Here is a 22897-nt window from a genome sequence, read left to right as displayed (position 1 = left end):
GTGCTTTCATGTTTTTTGAGCCTGAAATTTCACATAACTAGAACTAAAATTGCAAGATCAGCTCTTGGGCTTAGCATAGCTGACAAATGGAAATTTGTTGCGATGATGCTGCTTAATGAAATAGACAAAGAAGAGATGAACAGCTTGGTTGCTGTCAGTGGCGGTTTGACACTGAATTACTCCCCAAGTGAGATCCCTTCTAAGTGCCCCCCCCCCCAAAAAAAATAAATAAATTCTGCACAAAGAGTCATTTTTTTATCATAACAATAGGGGCACAATCTCCTCCCACCTTCAACATTGCTAAAAGACAATTCGGTACTTTATCGTTTCCCACAATCCCCCTGTGCTTCCCAGAATGCACCGCAGTGCCAGTAGAGTTCCGGCATCATCTTCTACCACTGCGGGCAGTGTGTTCCGGCGTTTCAAAGCGAATGTAAACAATAGCTAGTGAGAATGTGGATGGCGATTATGATGATGACTCGTTCTCCCAAGTTGAGAGGGTTATCTAGAGGAGGTGTAGCACCTGTGGTGGACTTCTGCCGTGCCCCGATGTTGTCTTGTTGTATCCATATTTCACAGCATTTGTTTACATTGTGCCCTAAACTGGAACCCTGTTGAAACCGACCTCTCACGTGTGTCACGGACCGTGAGACGCCGCGAGATTCACAACTGCGAAACAGCGAATGAGGCAGCTCTGCACAAAACAGTATAAGTTATCAGAACTTAAATAAATATACAAAAAACATTTTTCACAGGTTGTGTGTCTGCCGTAGTGCCCTCAAGCAAAGCACAGTGTTTTCTGCAGCTGACTTTGACAGGTTGAAAACTACATGCTGGGAAAAAAAGATACGTATTTTTAATAAAAATTATTTAACAAGCATCACAGTAAGACGGCTAACAAACATGAGAGTTATATCACCAATTCAGCCCTTCATTCATGGCATGGATCCCCGAGAGGAAGGTCTCTGAGTAGAAGCTCCAATATCAGATCACTTGTGAAGGGACATTGGCTTGTTTGAAACTTTGAGCAGCAAATAAGAAGTGAGAAGACTGATGATTGTAAATACATGTAATTATCCATGATATTAGCAACAATAATTTGTGTTATGTCATGATGCCTGGAGAGAATCTGAACATACTACATGTCACAAAGTAGGGCTTAAATGATTGAACTGCTTTGATTAATTGGATAGGATGAGCTTTCAAAATACATCCTTGTTTTTTCTTTAAAAGGTAAATTTAATGAGTTTTCAGAGGCAATAAACTCTCACTCACACACACACACACACACACACACACACACACACACACACACACACACACACACACACACACACACACACACACACAGGTTCTTGGTCGATGGACACAGTAAATTAATATTTTCAGAATTTTTTTTTTAATCAGGAATAACAAGTGAAATCAGGTTAAATTCCCCGTGTTTATGACTTAATATCTCAGGGCATATGGCCCCAAAAATACAATGCAGGACATCAACATCAATATCAAAAGTCAGCTCATTTGACATTTCATATCTGAGTAATATGCACTTTAAATTCATTCAATCAATCAATTAATCATTCAATCACTCAATCAAATAAACAACTTTATTAATCCCACAAGGGGCAATCAAGTTTGAGCAAAAACCACAATAACATATAACATCAAATAAGAACAATAAAACTAATAAAAATAAATAAAACAGATAAAATTAGACTTTAAGAAGGAGTTAAAATGAGTAGCCACCATTAGCGTGTTGCCAGTGGGGATCCATGGATTAGATCTAGATTGGGTAGTTTTTATGAAATAGGTACCTGACATTTTTCAAGGGTGGTAATAAATTAACCAAAGCTTGTTTAATGAGTTGTAATGGCGTGTGAGTCCAGAATGTTTTTAGAACCCAAGACCTCAGCAATTTTTACAAGAAGTCAACCCTTTTATTTCCTGTTAGTTATGTAATAGTTTAATGTTAATTTACTGTCTTAATATATTTATAAATGGTTAAGGTTCTTGTTATTATATTATTATTATTATTATTATTATTATTATTATTATTATTACTTTATTTTATTATCACTTATATTTTGTCAATTCATTTTTAAATGGACCACAATGGAAAAAGCTGTTTTCACTTTCTTGTGTCATCCATATATTTTTAATGTGTTTAGAATTATATTATGTACTTATAAAAAAATAAAATAAAACCATGCACGCATGCATGCATACAGTACACAGAGGCCACTTCACTTTTAGTATATAGATGATTTAACGCCCCCTGCTGGAATGGTTTGTGAGTCCAGAACACCTTGGATTTGCTGTGGCAACCCCGAGTGCAAACAAGGGAGCAGCCGAAGGGACTTACTTTACTATTGTTCAGTGTTGTTTGTTATTACACCTTATTTCTCCAAAAATATTAGTCCTATCAACTTTCTGTTTTCATGGCATTCATCTTTTACCCAAAAATACATAAGCATACCAAATGGAAAAGATGTCAGCTCTGTCCCAGTTTCGCCGTGATTGAAGAAATACACACACACAGGCCACTTGGCTACGAATATATTGATGTGTGAGTGTGTTTGTCTGTTGATATGTGGCCCTCCGATAGACAGGCATCATGTCCAGGTTGTAGCCCATCTCTTGCCCTGGAACGACCTGGAATAAGCAGGTATAGAAAATGAGCAAATTACTAAACTATGGGTTAAGGTCCAAGGTTGACAGGAAACGGGTGTAAAACGCTGGTGATTTTAGACTGTCTAATTTCAGAACATGCTGACCTTGTCAGTGAAGGTCAGCGTCGTGGTGTATCAAGCTGTGCATAGAGAGGCTGTAAATGCTATTGTACAGGGAAAACTTGTAGGTGTGTAAGTACAAAAAATAAATATTTACCAAACAGGTGTACGCCGGGGTCGCAGACCAAAAGGTCCGCCCCTAAAAATCGGTCCCCCCTGAAGACGCGGTTTAACACCTCGTTTCTGTTTCAAACTGCACACCAGTCATCATCTATCTCAGAGACAGATATCTGAAGCTTTTGTACAACAATCATTTCCACATAAATTCAGCATTATTTCATCATAAAAAGTGGCGGAAGTGATCAGACTGCTGCGGCTAAACGAGCTGCTAACTGATGCGTTCATTGCGTGTCGGACATGTCAAAGCGTCATGGAATTTTGCTTCATTTCTTCTTAAAACGGTTTAGTTTCTGCTTAAAACTCACTTTAGAATGATTTAAGAGGTTTTACCTTTATCGTCTGATGGTTGATAATCACATTAATCCATTTGATTGCTTTCGATGAGGCGACTCCATCTCAGACGTGCTGCTGTGGTCCGAAACGATGCATGCGCAGACGCAAAAGGCAGACCGATTTTTAGAGGCAGACTGTTCAGTCTGCAACACCAGTCGCACGCAAATCAGTAAGTATCAGCTGATGATGAATCCCACTTGTTCTAATGCACATGGTCTTGCACGTTTATGTTCATTTGCATTCAGAAACACCCTAAATAACATCTGTTTGTTGCTTATGTTCCTCACTGTAATAAGAAAGCAAAGAAATTCAACTATTTTGAGACAGAGATCATTGTGCTTGTGTATGATCACACCAGTGAGACAACACTATGAAAAGAAACTATAAAAAAAAGTTTTGTGGCCAGTCTTTGTCTGCCTTTCTCCCCTTCCCTTCTGTCTCCTCTTGCGTGTTGTTTGTCTGTTTCCCCTCCAGGTGGCACACTGCAGAGCCGAGGAACACCTGCAACTCGCACCTGACGCTCATGAGCTCCTGATCGGGAGCGAGTTATTTAAACCCCAGCTTTGAGCTCATTCTTGGCCAGAATCTACATTGACATTGATCCAGGACTTTGATCCATGACCTTGTCTTCGCTGCCGCTTCGACGTCTGAGCTTTCCGCAGCTCGTCTCATGGTAACCTGTCACCTCTATTTTCTGTAATAGAGCTCTTTGACCTTTTGGTATTTCCAGACACCTTCCTGCGCAGATTCCATGCTGCACTGCTGCTAGCTTCCACACCACTACCTGCACTACGTCACTTTGGAACTCCCTGCTGTACCACAGCTCATCTGCACTTAGCCCCAGAGCGTGCTGCTCTGCTCCATTCAGCTAAGTTCCTGCTGACTCTGAGTTTGTGAGATTTCACCTCTCACCCTGCTCCTGTTTGTGACTGTGCATTACCAAGAACTGTATGAACTGTTATGCAGAACTACTAAGAACTTCCAGGTCATTTCTGAAGCCAAGTCCAGCTTAATTGAATTGTGTCTTGAGATGTGCTGCTGCTGACCTCTGTGAACAATTCCTGCATTAAGCCTATCGTGAACTTTCTGTTGTTAAAGGCTTCCAGTGTTACAAGTGCATTCACTCACCTTTGTTCTCCTCATCCTCTTAGAACGTTCCTCATCCTCGGCTCTGTGCGTTCCACCTGGCTCTGGTTCCAGTCCCAATATCCAGGATTCCATCTCACTCTCTAACTCCCAAGCCTGTCTCTGGGGGCACTGCAGCACCCGAAATTCCACCAGTACAAACGGGCCCTGTCTCGGTTCTGCAGCTCAGTTATTAAATCCTCAGTTATTCATTATTGTAAATAAATCTCTTTTTGTTGACAGCATGTTCTCGTCCTTGCTCCCATCATTTGAGTCCATCGCCTGTAACAGTCCGGTCCTGTCCGGACCCCTAACCACAACAAAAAGTACAACTAGGTGGCAATAATTTGTCCACCTGTAGTTGTGAACTTCACCATTCCTAACAAGCATTCACTCATGACGTCATGTTATTTCTTAATTTAGACATCAAAATCACTTGTGGACATAATTTTGACAAGCTTTAAGAAGCTTCAACATGATCACCACAGCAAATATCACAATTCTGTCCAGTTAACAGACTAAGAAAACAATTATTTGTCTTTGTCCCAGAATCCTTTGTGCTCCTGTGATGTTGCCATGCTGCTGTATTTTTTTTCAACTAAAATCTTTCGTAAAGACGTTTGTGCAGCGAAAATAAACTGGGTCCATTTTTACTATAAAATTATAGGAGGGAAGCTATTTGATTCATGTCTTGTAGTAACAGGTGGAGAATGAGGTGCTTGTTGAGGATAAAGGATTTTATTCATTTAATTAAATGATGAGGTCAAAAGCTACTGTTTAGTTCACACAGGTGTCTTTTGTAGGTTTTGACCCCACTGATGCTAGTTCATGCTCCACCCATGATAGGCTCCTGTCTTTAGTTGTGGGTTCTCTTTAACCTCCAGTTTCTGAATCGTCAGTGGTTTTATTCATGTTTCGTTATGGTCAAGCTTATTTATCTTTGGTTTTGTTTCTATTTCATCCTCCTTGTATTTGTTCACACTTAGTTACTTTAGTCTATTAGTTTATTCTGCTCATCACATTTATTGTATTATACGTTAGTCACAGGTTTTTGTTTATTATTGACCTTCAGTTATCTCGTTTTATTTATTGCACTATTCTGTAGTCACCGAATGTGTTTATTCTTTGTTCTATCTTGCTTTGTCACTTTGTTTCTTTGTTATTTTTCAATCTTTTGCCATTGTTCAGTTCCGTTCTAGTTTTGTTCAGCCAGTTTGTGTTTTTGATCATTAGTTTATCACTTGTTTATTTTGCTCATCTCATTTGTGATTTCAGTTATGCTATAATGTCGGGTTTTGCTTTCAGTTCTCATGTAGTCTTTCATTTATCCACTTTTAGTCCACTTTTAGTTCTCATGTTCATGCTCTGTCCTGTTCGTAGTTGCATTGTATTCTGTCTTCAGGTTTTGAATAAAGTGTTCCCACATCACTGCACCTGTCATTGTCTCTCTGTCTCTCACTTTGTTTCTGTCTGCTCTGTGTTTTCATCCACATCCGCTCTTGCACCTGCTCACGTGTCTTTGTCTCTTTCATCACTCCACTCTGTTTTCCTGCCTTCACTATCTTGCACCACTTTCAGAACTTTCACTGACACCTGCATCTTGTTTCACTAATTACACCACCAGTTATTTAAGCCCTCAGTCTCACAGCTCACTGCCAGATTGCTGAATGTATTTCACTTTCCAGCCCTCACGTCCTGTCTTGTTTTGCTTTCTGATCAGCCTGCCAGTATTTGACCTCGTTTTGTCTTCGATCACATTTTTTTTTGTCTCTGCCTCTGATTGCCGCCACGCCGTATATTTTGACCTCAGTCTGTTTGTTTGACCAAGCCTCAGCCTTACACCTGTCTGTGCCTTTGTTTCACTGCTGGACTGCCTGTGTACCCAATCCCTGCTTGTTTCTTGCATTAAACCCTATTCTAGCTGCATTTGCTGTGATAGTTTGCATTTGTGTCCACCCAGTTTGTGCCACGCCCTGATAGGTGTCTTGGATGGGGTGAAGGGCAGCACTGGCACATGTTCCCAGACTTGACACTTGGGGGACTTCATCCATCCATCTGATCAGCCTGCCGGTATTTGACCTTGTTTTGTCTTCAACCACGTTTTTTGTCTCTGCTTCTGATTGCCGCCACGCCGTGTATTTTGACCTCAGCCTGTTTGTTTGACCAAGCCTCAGCCTTTGCTGCAGTCTGTGCCTTTGCTTTGCTGCTGGACTGCCTGTGTACCGAATCCCTGCTTGTTTCTTCCATTAAACCCTATTTTAACTGCATTCACTGTGAGAGTTTGCATTTGTGTCCACCTGGTTTGTGCCACACCCTGATAGCTCCACATCTGTTTCTAACTGTATATAATTATAAATTGTGTACTTATTAATTTGAGGAAATAATGAATGTTTGTGGATGAGGTTGCATTCTCTTGCAGTTTCCCTGTTCTACCACTAGATGCTGTGCGTATGTATGGTTGGAACCATAGACATTGGTACTCTCCTAAGTCTAAGTGCTAGTTGATGAATTCCATACTTTGTGGAGAAATGTTTGTACACAGGGTTTAAGCACAAATCTGTCTGTTTGAACAGTGCATAAATGAGGACCAAGAGATTCATAGGTCGCAACCTTAGAAGCATGCAGACCTTGAATTGGGACACAATTTGAATTTGCTAAAATCAACTAAGACTGTAAAACTGTTGAATTAGAAGGAAAAAAATTATTGCAATCTTATGATTTAAAGTCTTTTGATACTTTCAGGGGGCAGCACAGTACATTAGTGGTTAGCACTGTTACCTTACCTTAAGAAGGTTATGGGATCGATTACCACTTGCGGCCTTTCTGGATATAATTTGCATGTTCTCCCCGTGTTTGCGTGGGTTCCCTCCTGGTGCTCTGGCTTCCTCCCACATCCAAAGACATGCAGGTTAGGTGGATTGGAAACTTTAAATTGCCCATGGGTGTGCGTGTGGGTGTGAATCTTTGTGTCCCTGCGACCGACTGGCGTCCTGTCCAGGGTGTACCCCGCCTCACGCCATATGACTGAAGGGATAGACTCCAGACTCTTAACTGGAGTAAGCAGCTGAAGATGAGTGAGTGATACGCTCAGATTTTCAGATGATGGTGATAATAACTGATCTTTGGATAACTCTTAAAAATTCTAAGACTTGATGTCTCAAAAATGATCTGACACCTTCCTGTAGGATTTTGAAGGACATGCCAGTTCTGGTCTTGCTTGAGTAAAATGCAAAAAGTGCACTGTTTCAACACTTGCAGTAGGTTTTACATTGGAATTTTAATGAGGTTGTGATACATACAGTATATCATTACTTTCCTGACAATAAATGCTTCTTTGACCACCACAATGAGGAAATGCAACATTACCTCATCTCACTGTTTGCTCGTAACATTGTTGTTTTCAACAAAAATGGCACATATCTATTGCCACACAATCTTCTCTGTTATGGGACCAACTCAATACTGATTTTAAAAAGTCACATTGCACACATTCACACATCTTCATACATCATTTTTTACTCACAGGGAAGCTGATTTCTTTAAATAGTGAATTTGAGTTATTCAGGTTTTTAACACAAACTGTATTCATTTATCAGAATCCACTGTTTCCTCTCTCCTGCTGCACCTCTCACAGACTGTATTCTTCATATCGTTTTGCCTGAACAGTTTCATAATGTTCATTCATAATAGAATGCACATTTATAAATGCTTCCATTTGGGTTACTGTAGATGCTGCAGCAGCTGCTCCTCAGCCAGACCCATAGGGGCTGCCACTGTCTGGTCATCAAGATCCAGGATATCTTCAGGAGACCATGTAGGAATCACTCTGTCTTCCTGCTCCCCTTCTTCCCTTCTGGGCTCTTCACAGTTGGACTTTGATCTTAATGTGGGTTTTATTTATACTATGGGTGACTCTACTGCACTCTGCTGGCTAGGGTTAGGGTTATCTATGTCTTGATTGCTTGAGCACACCTGAATGAGATCCTCAGCTTGCAGCCAGACAAATCCCATGTTTATTTTGTGGCCCCTGTCACGAAAAGTGCCCAATTTTCATGACACAGGTTATTTTTATTTTGCTATTTATAATCCTCCCCTTCTCCTAACTCCAATCATAACGATGGCGTAAGTGTCTACCGTCCCCTAACCCTAACCATATCCTTCCCAGACCACCTCCCGTCACCTCACATTTCGTGCCCCGTCACAAAAAATGGGCCATTTTTGTGCCCATCACGAACCCATATGAAGCAGCAAGACCTTCGTGGTCGGGACAGCGGTGGGGATCGAACCCACGTGGCTCGCACAAAACCCACGTTCCTCTACCAGGTCAGCCAAAGGGGAACTCCCCGTTAGCCAAGCTAGCGGGAACGTCTTTTCAATTGGGACCTGGGACTTTCATCCCGCTACACATAGATAGAGAACTTTTCGTAATGCCACCACAAACTGCTGTGAGACTGGGTTGAACAGGGAGATACTGAAAATGTGCAGGTTAGGACAAGAACACGGGTTTGGAACCAGTTAGTCCTCTTCTTATCATTGTGTTGTCTTCTGTTCTGTCTGTTATTTGTAATTTCTGGGGGTTTTGTGGACCACCACCAGTGTACCTCCTCAGCTGTCGGTTATAGAGTCCACTCCGCCACTGCTCTGCAGACTTTGATACACCTCTGCACTGCCCAGTACCTGTCTCAGACGCCCCTGTGTTGCTTTCAAGAGTAAAAGGAAGCAAGAGCCTCATTGACTGATATCAATGTGTCATTTGTTCATTCATTTTTCAAAATGAAACCAACGATTGAAAAACAGAAAAAAAAAACACTTCTAAAACAAAAGGAAAAATGGGTAACAACTCATTTTTTGATTTCCATTTTTTTCTCTCAAATCAAAAATGGAAAAAAGCACTCATATCCCATTTTGGTACTTTAACACAAATGGCATGACACAGTCATGACTGTATTGGACAACCACCAATAATTTAGTATTTTATCCATTCTTCCATGGGTGCTGGAAAGGAGGGTTCGGCCGATAGTCGAACCTCTGATTGAAGATTAGCAATGCGGGTTCCGTCCTGGTCATGGAACAACCGACCAGCTCTTTACTCTCACAAGGATCCTGGAGGGTGCCTGGAAGTATGCCCACCCAGTCTACATGTGTTTTCTAGACTTGGAGAAGGCGTATGATCGGGTACCACGGGAGATACTGTGAGAGGTGCTGCAGGAGTATGGAGTAAGGGGATCCCTTCTCAGGGCCATCCAATCTCTGTACTCGCAAAACGAGAACTGTGTTCGGGTGCTCGGCAGGAAGTCGGACTCGTTTCCGGTGGGGGTTGGCCTCTGCCAGGGCTTCACCTTGTCACCAATCCTGTTTGTGATATTCATGGACAGGATATCAAGGCATAGTCGGGGGAGGAGGGCTTCTGGTTTGGTGGGCTCAGGGTCTCATCACTGCTTTTTGCAGATGATGTGGTCCTGTTGGCTTCATCTGCCGGTGACCTCCAACACTCACTGGATTCGCAGTTCGCAGTTCGCAGCCGAGTGTGAAGTGGCAGGGATGAGAATCAGCACCTCTAAATCTGAGGCCATGGTTCTCAGCAGGAAACCAATGGATTGCTCCAAGTGAAGGAGTTCAAGTACCTCGGGTCTTGTTCACAAATGAGGGGATGATGGAGCGTGAGATTGGCCTGAGAATCAGCACAGTAGGGGCAGTATTGTATTCGCTCTACCGTACTGTTGTGACAAAAAGGGAGCTGAGCCAAAAGGCGAAGCTCTTGATCTACTGGTCAATCTTCGTTCCTACTCTCACCTATGGTATGAGGGTTGGGTCATGACCGACAGAACTCAATCACAGGTGCAAGCGGCCAAAATGGGCTTCCTCAGGAGGGTGGCTGGTGTCTCCCTTAGAGATAAGGTTAGAAGTTCGGTCATCCATGGGGAGCTCGGAGTAGAGTTCCTGCTCTTTCGCGTTGAAAGGAGCCAGCTGAGGTGGTTCGGGCATCTGGTAAGGATGCCTCCTGGGTGCCTCCCTAGGGAGGTGTTCCAGGCACGTCCATCTGGGAAGAGACCCGACACTGTGAGGAGACCCCACACTGGCCTGGGAACGCCTCAGGATCCCCCAGTCAGAGGTGGTCAACGTGGCACGGGTAAGGGAAGTCTGGGGTCCCCTGCTGGAGTTGTTGCCCCAGCGACCCGAACCTGGAAAAGCGGTTGAAGATGAGTGATGAGTGATCCATTCTGTCATCCATTTTCTATACCTGCTTACTCCAATTAGGATCATGGGGAGCTGGAGCCTATCCCAGCAGTTTATTATTTTATATATTTATTGCTGGTGTCGCCGACCAAATGGCTCCCCTAAAAATCTGTCCCTCCTGCCTTCACTGCACATGCGTCATTTCGGAGAATCAGCAGCAATTCACTGATTATCGCCTCTAAAAAAAAAAAAAAAAAAAAAAAAATTCACATTGTCATTATGGGGTATTGTGTGTAGAATTATTTTGAGGAAAAATTAATTTAATCCATTTTGGAAAAAGGTTTAGCATAAAAAATGTGGAAAAATTGAAGCGCTGTGAATAATTTCTGAATGCACCCTTTGGTTTGGTTTGGTTTAATTGTATGTGTGGAGTACTTGGGTTGTTACTGAATTCTGGTGAAAATTTTATGTCAATAGCACCTTCAGAAATATATTTACTAAGAAAAATGGTGATGCGTTAAATACTTATTTTACCCACTGTACATGTGAATGCAGCATTGAAGTATGACGTTCGGCATGTTTTTATGTTTAGGTTTGATCTCTGCATTACTCTGTCTCTGTGTTGTCTGGCTAATTTCACACACACACACACACATTCATCTTCAACCGCTTAGTCCAATCAAGGGTCGCGGGGGGCTGGAGCCTATCCCAGCAGTCATAGAGCGTGAGGCGAGGTACACCCTGTCACAGGGCCACAAACAGACAAACAAACACATACACACCTACGGACAATTTAAAGATTCCAATCCACCTAACCAGCATGTCTTTGGATGTGGGAGGAAACCGGAGCACCCGGAGGAAGCCCACACAAATACGGGGAGAACATGCAAACACCACACAGAAAGGCCACAGGTGGGAATTGAACCCATGACCTTGTAGCTGTGAGGCATGACCTTGTAGCTGTAAGGCAACAGTGGCGATTCTACACTGAGTTACTTTCTGCCCCCCCCCCCCCCCCCCAAAAAAAAATTATTCTAACAGATTAATCTTTGGGATATTGATGGGGAGATAATTCAACTCACATTCAATGATCCTATGAATTTAAAGGTCAGTGACAATTTGGACATGACACCTTGCATGGTAGTTCACTCCCACATCTTGGTATGAATGAATGAATGAATGAATTTGAATTTATTAGGCACACATATGCTTAACAAAAATCACTCGTACACAAACAAACAAAACTCATAGACAAAGTAGTTAAAAGAAAGAAAAGAAAAGAAATCACAATTTTCAAATTACAACCCCAATTCCAATGAAGTTGGGATGTTGCGTAAAATGTAAATAAAAACAGAATACATTGATTTGCAAATCCTCTTCAACCTATATTCAATTGAATACACCACAAAGACAAGATATTTAATGTTCAAACTGATAGACTTTATTGTTTTTGTGCAAATATTTGCTCATTTTGAAATGGATGCCTGCAACACGTTTCAAAAAAGTTGGGACAGTGTTATGTTTACCACTGTGTTACATCACCTTTCCTTCTAACAACACTCAATAAGCATTTGGGAACTGAGGACACTAACTGTTGAAGCTTTGTAGGTGGAATTCTTTCCCATTCTTGCTTGACGTATGACTTCAGTTGTTCAACAGTCTGGAGTCTCCGTTGTCGTATTTTGCGCTTCTTAATGTGCCACACATTTTCAATGGGTGACAGGTCTGGACTGCAGGCAGGCCAGTCTAGTATCTGCCGCACTCTTTTACTCCGAAGCCACGCTGTTTTAACACGTGCAGAATGTAGCTTGGCATTGTCTTGCTGAAATAAGCAAGGATGTCCCTGAAAAAGACGTTGCTTGGATGGCAGCATGTGTTGCTCCAAAACCTGGATGTATCTTTCAGCATTGATGGTGCCATCACAGATGTGTAAGTTGTCCATGTCATGGACACTAACACACCCCCATACCATCACAGATGCTGGCTTTTGAACTTTGCGCTGGTAACAATCTGGATGGTCTTTACACGACGTCCATGATTTCCAAACACAATTTGAAGCGTGGACTCATCAGACCACAGCACACTTTTCCACTTTGTGTCTGTCCTTTTTAAATGAGCTTAGGCCCAGAGAAGGCGGTGGTGTTTCTGGATGTTGTTGATGTATGGCTTTTGCCGCTTACGTGTAGAAAGTTCTCCAGATTCTCTTAATCTTCCGATTATATTATGGACTGTAGATGATGGGATCCCTAAATTCCTTGCAACTGAATGTTAAGAACCATTGTTCTTCAACTATTTTTTCATGCACTTGTTCACAAAGTGGTGATCCTCGCCCCATCTTTGCTTGTGAACAGCTGAGCCTTTTGGGGATGCTCCTTTTATACCCACTCATGACACTCACCTGTTTCCAATTAACCTGTTCACCTGTGGAATATTCCAAACAGGTGCATTTTTGCAGCATTCATCAACTTTCCCAGTCTTTTGTTGCCCCTGTCCCAGCTTTTTTGAAATGTGTTGCAAGCATCCATTTTAAAATGAGCAAATATTTGCACAAAAACACAAAGTTTATCAGTTTGAACATTAAATATCTTGTCTTTGTGGTGTATTCAATTGAATACAGGTTGAAGAGGATTTGCAAATCATTGTATTCTGTTTTTATTTACATTTCACACAACGTCCCAACTTCACTGGAATTGGGGTTGTACTAACAGGCCTCCTTTTCACTCTATAATCTCAAGAATACTGAATTAAGTCCCTTTCCATCATAGTAATTGTCGTTAATGGAGCAATAAGAAAACAATGGTATTCCATAGCCCATTTTCTAATTTTCTGTAAGGGTATATCTAAATATATGTCCCTCTCAATACCAATATGAATCAGCACAAACCTTCACTAATTTGGTGGTATCTTCCCCTGGAATTTCATCCATTATTTTGCTGTATTAAAATAAATGTTAACAAGGTCATTTTAAGCATCCCCAATCATTTTGAAATCGCACTTATACAATCGTGCTATAACAATCATCCAAATAAATCTCACATATTATTATAGCTATTGTAAAATTTTGGTCACCATCAGTGAAGTCTGCATATTATATCTACCGAAAATAAAATCTGGATTATTCCTTTATCCAACATGGGTACCTAAGATAATATTTGACATTTATCTTTTTATGGAGCCGATATGCTAAAACAATCAAATTAAATTAATGAAAATAATTATTTGACACTCCCCCCATGTCAGTGTGGCTAACTACACCAGCCACTTCAACCACTTATCAGGGGCCCGTTCACACCAGCGCCAAGCAACTCACAGAAGCCAACGCCCACGGCATCGTAAAGGAGCATTCGACACAAATCCATCCCATCCACACGTGCACCTCCATATCCAATGCCGTGCACCAAAGCATAAATGTAACAGGTCAAATTTAAAATTTGAGTTTGCATGGCCACACCACAAAGGCAAATACACAACCTATACCACAAAAGACGTCCAGTGAAAGTTTGCACTAAAAAAACAACTGTGAAACACAGGCATATCCTCAGGTACCACACCTCCGATGTTCAGGGTCAACATCGGGAACCAAAACCATAGCCAGACTGATTCTCCTCGTTGTTGTCCACATAAGTAAGAATAATCACAGTGGCTTGCCACCTATAACCGTGGGTAGCCAGACATGTTGTCCACCATAAAAAACGAATTCAAAAGTAAATTGGTAATCAAGAACCACGTCCTTATGGTGAATATGCAAAGTCATAGATTCAATAATAAACCAGGTATTAGTGACACCAAGACGCCCTCTGTTGGCTGCTCTGAAAAACGAATGTAGAACAACAGATGTCCACCACTTCCAACATACCTCATCCAAACCACCCAAAACAGCAGGAACCATTCACAATGTCTGCCTTTAAATCCGGATGTAAACAAACCCTGAAAAGTCCGAAGTCCCCCACATAAAGAAGTCATAAGATAGCACCAGTGGTGGGCACGGCTAACTAAAAAGTTAGCTTTGATAATAGTTAATCCATTAACTGAAAAGTTATCTTTTATAAAGATAAACCAAATTAATACCTAAAAACTTTAGCGGAAGTTACAGATAAAAGCTAAACCAATAAGTTTCAGTATTGATTTCACTACACCAGCAGCTACTGACACAACAACGAGCTGTAGAAAAGAATTTCCCCGCGCTCCACGCAGGGAAATTCTTTTCTACAGCTCGACCCTATCTAGTAAATCTGTGGTCTCAACTCACCAAGAAGTAACAGCTCGCACACGGCAAGGTACAGAAACACACGGCCCTTGTAGCTCGTGTTCCATCAACTAAAGCCACTTTCACAATGGGCCTACTTTGAGTTGCCTCATGCGGCTTCATGACAACACCAGGAATGTCTGCGTCAGGTGCGCGCAGCATGGGGGCAGAGAGGAGGTGAGGACACAGAGGAGGACCTGCATCCAGACTGTGCACTCTCATTTCTCTTCAAGTTTATATTTGTTCTTGTGCAGCGTTGCAGTTCTCCACTCTGACTGTTGTTCTTAAACTGTTGGACTATTTTTTCACGCAGTTGTTTACAAACTGGTGATCCTCACCACATCTTTGCTTGTGAATGGCTGAGTCTTTTGGGGATGCTCCTTTTATACCCAATCACGACACTCACCTGTTTCCAATTAACCTGTTCCACTATGGAATGTTCTAAACAGGTGTTCTTTGAGAATTCATCAACTTTCCCAGTCTTTTGTTGTCTCTGTCCCAGCTTTTTTGAAACATGTTGCAGGTATCCATTTCAAAATGAGCAAATATTTGCACAAAAACAAAAAGTCTATCAGTTTGAACATTAAATATCTTGTCTTTGTGGTGTATTCAATTGAATATACAGGGTGGGCCAATAAAATGTTACCACTTTTTTAATTCATACAATTAAAGAGTGTACTACAACAACCCACAGACCACTGAGGCCCTGAAGACCAACATCCATTAGGAAATTCAGAGAATCCCTCTTGAGATGTGTGGCAATGTCATCACAAACTTCAATGTGCGTGTTGCAGCTGTAATCCAAAGAAGAGTGTGGGTTGAACATGTCATCAATTACTGAACTGTGCTGAAAACAAGAGACAAAGTGGGAAACCTTTGGTATCAAATGTTAATTTGATGCTTCTGTTACAAGTCTGTAAATAATTTTTGAGTAAGTTCTAAGTAAGTTCTCTTAAGTAAGTACCAAAAGTGGTAACATTTTATTGGCCCACCCTATAGGTTGAAGAGGATTTGTAAATCATTGTATTCTCTTTTTATTTACATTTCACACAACTTCCCAACTTCATTTGAATTGGGGTTGTAGTCCACTGCTTGGAAGGCGAGGGTGAGACTATCACTCTTAACCAATGAGGATGCCATTATCACCCGATGTGACCATGAAAACAGGACTGAAAGTTAAGAGAAAGAGGATCACACTTCTCCTTTTCAAATAAATATTTTTTGCAAAATAAAATTGCACAAATGCATTGACACAAACAGAAAGAGGGAAAAAAGAGGTCATTTTCTCAACTGGGTTACACGTGGATGATAACATGGAGTCCATGGATCATAACGGGGAGTCTGGATCATAATGTGGAGTCTGGATCATAATGTGGAGTCTGGATCATAATGTGGAGTCCGTGGATCACAATGTGGAGTCCATGGATCATAACGGGGAGTCCATGGATCATAACGGGGAGTCTGAATCACAATGTGGAGTCTGTGGATCATAACGTCGAGTCTGACTCCACACCCGATGAAGTAAATTACATGGGGAACTGGATCCTTCCATTCCACATAACTGTTATGATTATGTCACACTGTGCTGCGTTGGATGTAAGTTCCAAGCAGCACAGTCGCTGTGTTTGCAAAACCTTTCTTTATAGTGTTAATTCACCCCACATTAATCACACGCTCTACATCAATCCAGACATGATGTACACATTTGGTGTGTCCTCTTCAATGGACCAGTTTTCTGTTTCTGCTTGTCAGCTGCTACATCATGCTGATCCACTCAGCGGCCTAACATTGCTCCTCAGATCAATACTAAAACACCCACGATGGTACCATGCCTGGCTTGACCTCCATAAGGAGACAGCACCAGGCTGGTTTCCATTCAAAGGGTGGAAGAAGTAAATTTCAGCAAACTTAAACATTTATTCAGATTTGGTGTAATTCGATTTTGCTAACTGGCAGCATTTTTTTTTTTATCTCTGCCAAAAATGTTCATCATTGTGTTATATGTAAGTCTTTTCTTGAAAACTGAGTTTTGCTTTGAAATGTTATTGCAAATTTTGTGTGTGTGTGTTGCTTTGAAGTGATTCAGAGTGGTAATCTCTTGACATTTTTGGATAAGACATCCTTTATTTTAAATTTCATTTTCAGATAATACATTGATGATCTATTCTAATTTTATTTCAGAAACTTGTAAGTTGTAACATGCTAATGTATGGAATTTGAAATATATTTTATGACAATATTATTGTATTATAATCTGTACCTCATTGGCACGTGACACATTACATCCTTTATTTTGAATTCCGATGAGAGAAGATGCGTCACTGACAAGCTATTTTATTTTTGAAGCTTCTGATGGTGCTTATATGAATAATAAAGGTAACGTTTGCTTGCAGTTTGTTTCAAATTCTTGTGCAGTTGTACATTAATTATGCAGCAGACAAAACAAAACAAAACTATTATTTCCAGTTCCTCAAGGATAATTCCGTGTAACAGTGTGCAATATTAAATATCCTTGAGGCGAAATATCATGGTTACTTTTCAAAACACGAGAGCCTGCAGACATTTTTAAATATATTGAATTATTTGTACACCTTCAGACACACATATGGATTCCAATTCCAACAATTCAATATTTTTTTCCAAATTGAGAGTTACTTCCACTTGGTCAGATAATAATAATTAATATGTCATGAACAGGGATATAGTTTTAATCACAGTATTTATTAACATCATAATTGCCATTTGGTGTCATGACAAAATATTTAGAATATTTCAAAATTTAATTTAAATCAATTTCACGAACCAATAGATGAATGTATATTTTGTGCTTCTGATGAGCCGCGCTGGTATGGCAAGCCAACAGTGCCACAAATACACCACTTTCAGTCAAGCATCACCAAAAAAAAAACGCAGTAAAAAAAAATGCTATTTTGTCAGTTATTACGACACTTTTTACGGTGTAGTTTTGGTGAAACGTATCTTAAAGTGGCGTATTTGTGGCACTCTTGGCTTCCCATAAAACTCAGCCGGTAGCACCTGTGCGTGCTTAAAATAGCTGATCGAACTGGCTGAACAAGCCATTACGTGCATGAGCCGATCTACGGCAGGGATGCATTTACACACTTCAGTAATCCGACAATCAGGACACATGGTTACATTCTTTCAATTCATAAATTCAGAGAACTGAAGCAGCAGGTCTGGTCAGCAGACGTCACAATAAATATTAAACTAACATTATCTAGCTAACTAGCTAGTTAGCTAACTATTACATGGCTGTTACACAAAGTTAAAGCTTTACTTTAACACACCAGGATTATTTTATATATTGTTGTTTTGTTCTTTGTAGAAGTTTAGAACAGATTATATTATTATTATCTTTTTTTCCACTCAGCATTCTGGCTTTTGTTCATTGTGTGGTTATTTTTGATAAGATGAACTTGATAAAAAAGTTCATCTTCTTATTTGATTATTTTATTTTTTTTACAGCGTTCTGGCTTTGTTCTGGATTTCATTTTTTCACAGCGTTCTGGCTTTTGTTCATTGTGTGGTTATTTTTGGTGTTCATCAGTGATGACAATTGAAAAGAGACAAACACCAGTATTAAATTATTTGTGGTTTTTAGTACTTTCTGTCTAAGCTTTGATCCACTTTGGACTAAACTCACTGGAATGACTGAGGTTCTGCCAAGGACAAACTCATTTGATTGATGGAGGGAGGAAAAAAACAGTCTAAGGTCAAGGTCAAATTTTTAATCCAGTAGTTATATGGAGAAAATAATGAAATTGGATATTATGAGAAATTGGTCACAGATACACACATTGACATTGTTTTTGGACACCTTAACCTATTGATGATCTGTCAGGTGTTATAATTATTATCTGACTACTATACAACACCATGACACGGATGCAGATAATAGGCAGAAAATGTTCTGCCTATTATCTATGTCTCTGTCATGGTGTCTGCAGAATAAGCAGCTCATCCCACATTTCACTGTCCTCAGCCAAGTCCTCTAACTCTTCTTGGGGCATTACAAGGCATTTCCAACCAGAATGGTAGATATAATCTCTATTATAATCATTGTTATAATAATATTTTAACTTCTCATCTTGGAATAAGTGGGTATAGAAAATTAATGAATGAATATAATTTCATAACAACTCCAATGTGACAATTTCATGTCGATGCTGATCATTGTGTTGTTATGGGAGGAGACAACATGTTTGAAAACTTTCATGAATCACAAAATACATTTTATTAGCTGAATAGGAGAAACAATAAGAGATATATTTAATTTTATAATTATTTGAATTTACAATCCCAATTTCAATGAAATTGGGATGTTGTGTAAAATGTAAAAAAAAAAAAAAAAAAAACAATACAGTGATTTGCAAATCCTCTTCAACCTATATTCAGTTGAATACACTACAAAGACAAGATATTTCATGTTCAAACTGATAAACTTTATAGATGTTTTTGTGCAAACATTTGCTCATTTTGAAATGGATGCCTGCAACATGTTTCAAAAAAGCTGGGACAGTGGTATGTTTACCACTGTGTTACATCACCTTGCCCTCTAACAACACTCAATAAGTGTTTGGGAACTGAGGATACCAATTGTGAGTGTCGTGATTGGGTATAAAAGGAGTATCCCCAAAAGACTCAGCCATTCACAAGCAAAGATGGGGTGAAGATCGATCACCACTTTGTGAACAACTGCATGAAAAAATAGGCCAACAGTTTCAGAACAATGTTGCTCAACATTCAATTACAAGGAATTTAGGGATTCCATCATCTACAGTCCATAATATAATCAGAAGATTCAGAGAATCTGGAGAACCTTCTACACGTAAGCGGCAAGGCCAAAAACCAACACTGAATGCCCATGACCTTCGACCCCTCAGGCGGCACTGCATTAAAAACTTACATCATTGTGTAAAGGATCTTACTGCGTGGGCTCAGGAACACTTCAGAAAACCATTGTCAGTTAACACAGTTCGTCGCTACATCTTAGTGCAAGTTAAAACTCTACCATGCAAAGTGAAAGCCATACATCAACAACATCCAGAAACGCCGCCGCCTTCTCTGGGCCCGAGCTCATTTAAAAAGGACAGACGCAAAGTGGAAAGCGTGCTGTGGTCTGATGAGTCCACATTTCAAATTGTTTTTGGAAATCATGGACATCGTGTCCTCTGGACCTAAGAGGAAAAAGACCATCCAGATTGTTACCAGCGCAAAGTTCAAAAGCCAGCATCTGTGATGGTATGGGGTGTGTTAGTGTCCATGGCATGGGAAACTTAAACATCTGTGATGGCACCATCATTGCTGAAAGGTACATCCAGGTTTTGGAGCAACACATGCTGCCATCCAAGCAACATCTTTTTCAGGGACGTCCCTGCTTATTTCAGCAAGACAATGCCAAGCCACATTCTGCACGTGTTACAACAGCGTGGCTTCATAGTAAAAGAGTGCGGGTACTAGACTGGCCTGCCTGCAGTTCGGACTTGTCACCCATTGAAAATGTGTGGCACATTATGAAGCACAAAATACAACAGAGACCCCAGACTGTTGAACAACTGAAGTCGTACATCAAGCAAGAATGGGAAAGAATTCCACCTACAAAGCTTCAACAATTAGTGTCCTCAGTTCCCAAATGCTTATTGAGTGTTGTTAGAAGGAAAGGTGATGTAACACAGTGGTAAACATACCACTGTCCCTAGCTTTTTTGAAACATATTGCAGGCATCCATTTCAAAATGAGCAAATATTTGTACAAAAACAATAAAGTTTATCAGAACATTATGTATCTTGTCTTTGTGGTGTATTCAATTGAATATAGGTTGAAGAGGATTTGCAAATTATTGTATTCTGTTTTTATTTACATTTTACACAATATCCCAACTTCATTGGAATTGGGGTTCTAAGAAGATAGGAGCAATATCATGTTCATCAAATGAAGGTCGATGAGGTCAGTGGTTCACAACAATCCATGTCGCACGACCCTGTGAGTGACAAAGACAAAAAAGTTTATCAAGTTGTCTATTTCATTCTTTATGAGACAAATGTGACAACTGTCTGTCAGTTATTTTATAATGATTCACTTTAAATGACAGACCGCAGCAGACTGAAACATTTGATTCTTAAATGGACAACAATGGAAACAAGTGTTTTCACTTTCTTGTGTCATGCATGTATTTTTTAACATATTTACAATTATACTATGTACTTACAATGGACTTACTAAATAAACTCATGCACTCGTGCACACTTTTAATATACAGATACTTGGCATGTGAACGATGTACTTTCAAACATTTTCAAGCTGCATAACAATTCCTTTAATTTTGCTGGGTTTCACCATCATAACAAAGTCATTCTCACAGTTACACATCTTAATCCAGTTCAGCCAAAATGATCGGTTGATTTTAATGTTCATTCATGACTAGGAGGGCAGAGCGCATTTCTTTTTTTATTTCTCCTTTCCCTGACAACCAATCACAGCTCTTAGAGGACTGCATCGTACCTAACAAGGGGTCAACCCCGTGTTGTGTGGGCCGGCCCGAAGAGGAGGTACTGCTGGGTCACCACCAGAGGAAACCCTGCCTGTCATCGGGTTTCAGGCACCAGAGGGCAGGGTCGCCTCACAGGAGCCCCAGGAGCCCGGAGCTGACAGCTGTCAGACATCACTCATCATCACCATATTCCATAAAAGCCTGGAAGAGACACCACAACTCTGCCGAGTTACCAGCTTACCCGTCAGGTAAACTTACTCAACAGTTCTGTGCCGTACGCACACGTTCTTTGCAGCAGAGCTTTTTGCAGTCGTTAACCTTTTTTGAACACTTGCAGCTTGTAGCCAAGTTTGTGGAAGTTGGAGGAGTTGGCGTCTCCACTCCTCACTTCAGACTCTGATTAAGTGATTCATAAGGCACTGCACATACTCTGAGTTCCTGTATTTGGAGGTGGAGGTTTTTTCCCTCAGGAAGGAACTGTATTTTTGCTGACTGTTGCTGGGTGTACATACACCCACCTATAACCTGTGTCTGTTCCTGCCAGCAGTACCAGATCCGACAGCTGGAAGCGGTGGCCACCTGGGGACTCAGGACTTGGCAGCTCCGGTGGATTGCAGGTCTCCATTGGCGGTGGAACCTCGTGGGTCCCGGCTCTTCTCTGGATAGGCATCTCCTACCCTCGGGCCTGCCCACGCGTCATCTTTTGTGTAGACTTATTGACAGACTAAAAGCATATTTGGTTGTTGTGCACATTTGCAGAATAAATTGTTATTTATTCGGACTTCCTATTGGCCGTTCATTTACGCCCCCTGTCGTGGGTCTGTGTACTTCACTTTCCCAACAGGATAACTCGGCCACGTCATGGACTCCGAGGGGCGTTTACCACCGTTTGAACCACCAATGGAAATGCAAGGTGCGCAGGCTCCACCAGGAGGTGAGTTGGGTGAGACAACCGATTGGAAGAACGTCGACGGGAGCGAGACAAAGGGCGTGGCCAGGCACACGCCGCCCCTCTCCCTTCTGGGTCTGAAGCAGCGCCGTCCTCCCTCCGCTCCAAAGCCAGAGCGCTCCGCGTGACAACAGCTCCCCCTGCTGACGTTGCTATGGAAATGAGCAGGGACAAAATGGAATCAGAGAACAGACAAAGGAGGCTGGCCCGTGGAGAGTGTTTTTACTGCAGCTCGAATGAGCACATGCAGAAAAACTGCCCCAAACGGCCAAAACGTCAACGCTCGCCCTTAGAGATTGGGCTGAGGGTGAGCCATAATACTCACAAGGGAAAAACACGAAAATCCGCACGAGTCCCAGTCATGATCCTCTGTGGGGATTTAACCCTTCATGCCCCAGCACTGATTGACACGGGGTCAGAGGGGAATCTACTCGACAGTAGATGGGCTAAGGAAGTAGGGCTCCCTCTAGTGGCCCTTCCTTCACCATTGAAGGTACGGGCACTAGATGGCACCCTTCTTCCACTAATAACACACCAGACACAGCCCTTAACACTGGTCGTGTCTGGAAACCACAGGGAGATCGTGTTTTTTGTAACACCTTCTACCTCCAGAATTATTCTGGGTTATCCATGGATGAGTAAGCACA

General features: G+C 41.2%; 1 long non-coding RNA gene across 1 annotated transcript; it reads right to left on the bottom strand.

Moving 5' to 3' along the window:
- Positions 1-1198: 1198 nt before the first annotated feature.
- Positions 1199-19045, bottom strand: LOC117524149. Its single transcript, XR_004564728.1, has 4 exons — positions 19035-19045; positions 11775-11788; positions 7734-7738; positions 1199-1264 (listed from the first exon to the last, which is right to left on the bottom strand). It is a non-coding gene; the product is annotated as an uncharacterized LOC117524149 (long non-coding RNA).
- Positions 19046-22897: the final 3852 nt, after the last annotated feature.

This window comes from Thalassophryne amazonica, chromosome 14, assembly GCF_902500255.1.
Source record: "Thalassophryne amazonica chromosome 14, fThaAma1.1, whole genome shotgun sequence".
Taxonomy (NCBI): domain Eukaryota; kingdom Metazoa; phylum Chordata; class Actinopteri; order Batrachoidiformes; family Batrachoididae; genus Thalassophryne; species Thalassophryne amazonica.
The sequence above is the reverse complement of the archived record's forward strand: the minus strand, read 5'-3'. Positions and strand labels throughout refer to the sequence as shown.